This window comes from Acanthaster planci, linkage group LG14 (genome assembly GCF_054643075.1).
Source record: "Acanthaster planci isolate LZ-2023a linkage group LG14, COTS_SCS, whole genome shotgun sequence".
Classification (NCBI taxonomy): Eukaryota; Metazoa; Echinodermata; class Asteroidea; order Valvatida; family Acanthasteridae; genus Acanthaster; species Acanthaster planci.
The window spans coordinates 4771651-4778487 of record NC_141790.1 but is presented as its reverse complement, the minus strand read 5'-3'; positions in this window follow the sequence as shown (position 1 = coordinate 4778487).

Genomic DNA, 6837 nt, shown 5'->3' with positions numbered 1-6837 from the left:
GGTGCTTGTCATCCGCCACCGGCGCGGCCGGAACCAGGCGCAACCGCAATGAACAGTACAGCTGCGTGCGCACAGCAGACCGGCTTTGTACGAAAGACCATTAGTACCATACTTATTTTAAAAAGTGAACTATCATTGTTTCGAAGTTCGTTCACTTATTCCAGCTTCGTTTTCAAAAGAAATGAATTGATAAAGTTCGTTTATCATATATTGCGTAAAAATGAAGTTGAAAAAATATACTTTAAAAAAACAAACTTCGAAAAAACGTTGGACAATGGATGGTTACTTTTTTATCGCGGTAGTTATCACATTTTCGGATCGAAATAATGATTGCTCGCTCACCTTCCTGAGTTATCCTGTCCTTGTTCTTTTTAACTCTTACTTTTTAAATTTAATTCATAAAAATTTGTTTGTTGTTCAGTTTAGTGTAATTCCTCCGTGGTTTCCTCTACGTTACCTCAGCGGAAAAGCAGTGTGCGCATCGTATGCAAGCGCTAGCGGAGATGTATCCGCTCCGAGCAGGAACAAAAGAGACAAGAATGTAATACAAAATCAGTGTTCTGGATACATGTATGCATGATGTATGTGATTGCCCAGCTTTTGGTAACCGAGTACCTTCCTCAGGGCACTAGCAGCAAACAAAAGAGGGCGTGTTTTGAAATCAAATCAACAGTCCTGTCGTACCTCCATTATATAATGGAAATCGATGGGTACCGCAGGCGTATACGCATAGACCGCCGCGCCGGTCTTGCTCATAAAACCGAAATTTTGAAAAGTATCTGGTTCGTAAGTGGGACGTCACTTCAGTTTAAACCACACCCACTGCACACATGCACTGCTCAAAGGGTTACATGCTTTGATCGCCGTCTACGTGGAACAATGGAACCGGAAGTTAACGCGCAACTTCAGCGATTGTCCACTCTATGGGTGCGTTCGATTAGCTTACACGTGTAAGTCAAACTTACACGAGAGCGTTTGTTTGGCCACCACGTGATTTTCGTGCCTGCCCTGGTGTCAGCCACCACTACACCAGCTGGCGAGTGGGTCTCTGGAGGCTGCCCGAGTGTAATGACGTCACGGATGGACTGTTCGAGCATGGACGTACATGATGGAATGAGGCGGGGACTTGACCTTTTTCCCAGAATGCCTTGGAAAACACACTGCAGCGTTCGATAAGCCTCATTTTGAGGCCTCCCTTGAGTGTAACACTGGTGTGTTTAGGGAAGCTAATCAAACGCACCCAATGAGAGCCTGCAAATTGTGGCGCGTCCGCCATAGTGACGAAGTCACTTATAAACCGGATGGGCAAACAATGAGCGAAGCGACGGATGGCAGCGCGTCCAGTGCGCTTCACGCGCAACGCATTTAATTGCCTTTATTTGTTTACATGTGTTTCCAAATACGCGTTCACCTTTTTTTGCTCTTCGGTACTGCTATCTGTTCTTTTCAAATGTTGCAACCGCATTGTTTTGAATCCCTATGGGCCAGATTAAGTAAAGAGGGGGTTTTTTACAATCAAAAATGGCTTCATAGAATTTTATGGCTGGAACTCTTAACTGTGCTAAATTCCCTATACCGTGGGGTGAATTTGCCTATAGTTTTGATTTTAGTCGGGCGCCACGCAGATCACGAAAAACCCCTGCAGTTTTGAATAGAACCTGGCTGTCTAGGTGTTTATTATGTCTGTGTTTGGTACTCACGCAAGGCATAGGTGCGCAAGTCTATGCGCGTTTGACGTGGAGCACGCCGAGTACGCGCAAAGATTGGTGCACGCCGAAACGTGCTAGAACCCGGTTGAAAAACTTAGGCTGCATCCGAATCTCTTGTCTAGAGCTAGGTGTAGGTCTTCACTCCATTAGAAATGCGTGGAGACGCGTAGACAATAGACCTAGCCGTAGCTCGTTTCGGACACGGTCTTAGCATCTGTCTTTCTTTCGCCAGTGAGGGTGCACTTCATCTAAGTTGAAGATAAACTAGCCTCAGTTAATTTCTCTCCATTTCTCTGAAAAGACAATAATATGCAAGGAAAAAGCTGTTGTCATAATCAAATAAACAAATCTGTAACTTTTTCATGGGAATGGCAAGACTCTGAGTCTGCGCCCGATCAGAGTAGAGAAATGATGCGCTTTTTTGTTTATGTTTTATGGCTGAAATGTTTGCTAGATTTATAAGGGTAATTTTCAATCAGTTCTATTGATATTCCTTTTAATTTTAACTTAATCTGCGTGAAAAAGGTGATTAATAAGGAGATTATCTCTGCATTTGCTAAATGCGGGAGTGAGAGCGCACTTCATGAGCCATTTTTCATCTTCTACACAATGGCTAGGAGTCGAAACGGCCAATCTGAGTCACCCCCCCCCAGGAAATTATCCTGCATTCTGACAAACGAATCTACGGCACTCCCGGTGTAATGGCTATTTCGCCCGGGCTAAATACTAATACACCCGGGCGAAACAGGTACGCTTCCGTAAAAATGACTATTTGACCATTCCAGCAGTGACATATGGGAACCCAGCTAGGATATCCAAGGGTAGGGCGGCGTTAAAAATAACTATTAAAGAGACAGACGGTAGATAATGAATGACACGGTGAAGAAAAATCTTCAAATTGCGGGGAAAATTACATCTTTGATTAAAAAATTATCAAAACGTACGGAAACATGCAGAATTTTTCACTCTGTTTTAATAAACTTATCCTCGGGCCATAATTTATTAATTGTGTGAATTTTGCCTTTTGGAAACTTATCCCACTGGCAACGCAAAATTCAAAATTTCCGATACCGCGAGAAGGGCACCCTTTCTATATTCTATGGTTCTCATTTCCGACCGACCCTAATTTGGGCTCCCGATCATGGAAATAAAAAGCTTTTTTTTCCTCGCTGACCCTGCTAAAAAGACCTAACCCCCCCCAAAAAAAAAAACTGAAGGGAAAAAAATTGGCCAGCATGACCTTTGAAAACAAAAGCCCTGAAACTTTACGATTTAGCAAACGACCAACAGCGAGGGTCGGCGCACGGTATACCGCACCTTTCCGTGGCCCACTGAGGTTCGTGCATAGCCCTACACCAGCAACATGAATTTTTTAAAGCTTTTTTTTTCGACTGACCGACCTTATCTCAAGTGGTAAAAGAAATGAGAACCATAGAATTTAATAAGGGTGCGCTAATATGGCTACCGTGATAGTATGGGAACCGTTACATGTACTTTATGTGCTTACCCAGAAACGGGTCGTAGTGACTGTCAGAATTCTCCATTAATTAATTCCATATTTTATTCCTATTTTTCTATCAGGTCAATTAATGTCAGATATTTTCTATTTCAGTGTCAGCTCCTGTGCCCAATTAATCTGAACTAAACTTTAGCATGCATTATTCACTAGACTTTCTCTTCATGTTTAATTCATCACTTCACTCCTTCATGTTTTCTTCTGTTCTCACAAGCAAATTTTTCACCCACTTTGACTAGGAATTTCGATGCGCTACCTTGCCTTTTGTATTGCAGTGGAGCTTTCCTTTGTAAAGACTTGTCACAGGTTGTGTGGGTAAAGAAGTTAAGGCTGGAGTTCTATGGGCGATTTGAATGTGAGCAGAGCACAACTGAGTATAAATATGTGATGAACAGTGATAGACAATAGAAGTACGGGGGAGCGGGTTACCGTAGCGGTTCTTTCCTCGCTTTGCACCAATGAGGCCCGGGTTCGAGTCTCGGCTTGGCCCAGGCTTTAAGTGCATTTGGTTTCCAGTCCATACTCGCTCTCGCAGGTTTTCTCCGGGTACTCCAGTTTCCTCCTGCCTCTTAAAACTGGATCTTCTTCCTAACTCCGTAATGTGATGCTGATTAATAAAGTGTATGAATAAACATACAGTTATTGGCGTAAATAGCCCGAGTTGCTGAAAGCGCCATTAAAATAAAACAACAAAAAGACAGTAGAAACTGAGAGATGCGTCGTGATGATGAAGTGTGTGGGCTGAGTTGATAGTCCCTATCCCAATATTGCGTGAGTCTTGTACTTTGGTTGCGCCATTTGCCACGGCCAGTAGCAGATTTGTCAGGCTGCTTATGAGGCAAAATTGGTTGTGACGATCATCGTAGCGGCTGATTGACATTCCAAGATTCAAGTTAGAAAAATGGAGAAAACCATAAGTTTAAATTCAAGTTATTTTGTCTTATATCAGTGCTTTTGGTTGCAACTCTCAAAGAAACTGGATGGAGTGACATTGTAAACTTTAACAGCATCAACTGATTTGTTAAAGATTTGTTCGTAATGAACTTGATGCTAAATTACTGATCATAGTAGTTTGAGTTCCGACAAGTTTTCTTTGAAATGACTGTTCGAGATTGAGATACAAATTTTTGTTATTGTACCATACTATTTGGCATTTTGGTGAATTATTGCTTCAATTAGATGGCCTTGAAGATCTGAGCTTGGCCCAAAGACTGGTTGAGTTCTGTTCCTCCTTACGCTCGATGGCTGGTTCTTGAATTCCGATGTTGGTCACAGCACACTGCAGTGAGGGTTCACTTCTAAGTTGCGGATGTGGTCCCCCAGATGTATCAGAGTTGATGAGCAAGCTAGCAAGGGCGGATTCTTGTAATCAAGGAGGGACGAACTTGATATTACGTCGAACTGTATGTCAGATATTTTAAATTTGAGAGCAGACGTACATGAAGTGATAACACTTGCAAGTGTTGACTTAAAGATCTTCTGTTACATGTACATGCCTTGAGCCTTTCAGATTATTCCAGCTTGTGGCATACTTTTAATCAATCTTGTTTTCTCTGGAGTTTATACTGCAATTTGTTGGGCATTTCGCCTACTGAAGTAAATTCCACCATACCTGATAATCTCATTGAATTGATACTGACATTTGTTTGGAAGTTTTCTTTCGAATACTGATTTTCCTCGGAGGAACTTCGATTGATAATTCTTGTATTTTGAAGTGCTTTTCAGAGCTGAAATTTTACAGCATTATATTACAAGGGATTGAAAACTATCAAGTATGTATCTATTTTATGCACTAGATTTGTAAGTTTACAGTGAACTTCACACATACTTACCTGTAAATACTTGAATTGCAAATACTTATTTTCATGCGTGTGTGAATAGACATTCATTCGATAAGTTTAATTTAATTCGGATTCGGAGTTGTAGCTACGCTCACTTGAGAGACATCTGATTGTAAATACGGAATGGTGTATATTTTGTATGACAGAATCGAGAAATTTATAAAATAAATTCATTTCAAATATTGTGAATAGTACAGATTGTGTACATATAAGATTTAATCTCCTCCTAATTTTGATTTGCCCAGAGGACTGAACAATGGAAATATGAAATAAAATATTGAAATATCGGACAATATCGGACAACCTCGGAAGAATGTGATGCATTTATTTTTTTTATTTATTTGATTTCTCAGGGAAAAGGACAAGAGAGACACAGAGAAAATGGAAAACCGTCAGCCGATGCATGCCCCAAAGGATTGCCCAAAAGTTTCTATCCAGGGGCTCTCCACACCGGCTGACAAGACATAAAAACAAAAATGTACATATTAAAAACCAACAAGACTATAAAACAGTCATATATATAAAGCTATCCCTAAATAGGTTATAAAAATACATAAAACAAACCAGAAAAGAACTTTAAAAGGAATCAAAATACAACAATAACCAAAAAACGATTAATGAATACAAACAAAACTGAGGTAACAAAAATATGATAAATATTATATTATATTAAAAGAATACAAATATTTACAAATATTAATCTAAAAAATTAAGCACCCTCTATAATTTCGAAAATATAAATAGAACAGACCAATATAAGAAGTTCCAGATAGTTTAAACATGTGGTAGGAACAACCGGTAAATAAAAAAACAAAAGCAAACGAGAAACAGTGCGAAATGTAGAACAGCAATAATATAAAGAAAACCAAATAATTTTAAAAGTGCCGCATCACGTCTGAGACAATTAAGAAAATCGTTTAAAATAAATTAAAAAGTGAAAAGTAAATTAAAAAAGAATGCAAATAAAATACACAAAGCACAAAAGCAGTAGACTAGCCTAGATATGTAAGAGTTCAACCCAGTTAAATACTGCAAGCGAGCGTCATAAGTCTTGTTAATAAACTTCTTCAATAAGGCAGTTTTTAAATGAATGCAGCGGCGTAGCTTGGATTTTACTGGTGGGGGCATAAAGGGGCACCAGCATCTTATAGGGGGCACCAACTTTCAGGGGTGTGGCTTTTAGGGACAAGTTTTTGTTTGCCTTGTTCAATATTCATTTCTCCGTATTTTTTCAGTGTGGCCCGGGGGGGCACCGGAAATTTGTGGGGGGTTTGCACGTGCCCCCAGCCCCCGTGGCTACGCCACTGATGTGGTGTACATTTTGTTTTAAAGGGACATTATTTTCAGTCACGTACAGTATTACACTTTGGAGGCGTAGAAAAGGCTTTCCCCGCAATGAGGCCTTTAGTTAAGACATTATGAGTGGGCCGATTTAGTCCCCTCCAAAACTAATATGCCCAGAGGACGGATCGAAACGGGCGATTCACAATAGCGCGCCAGCAAAAATTTGAAATACGTTGGCCAATCATAACGCGCGAAATCTGTTGACCCTTTTCCAACGCTCATTGTGATCAGCCAACGCGTTGCAAACTCTTGCTGGCGCACTATTGTGCATCGGCCGTATTCAAATACGAAGTAAAATTGAACAATATCGAAAGTATGTGGTGCACATTACTTTCAGCCACATAGACCCTACAGTATTTTCTTTGGAAGCGTAGAAAAAGATGTTCCCAATTAGTTGTCTGATTTAGCCCCCTCCAAAATTTGATCC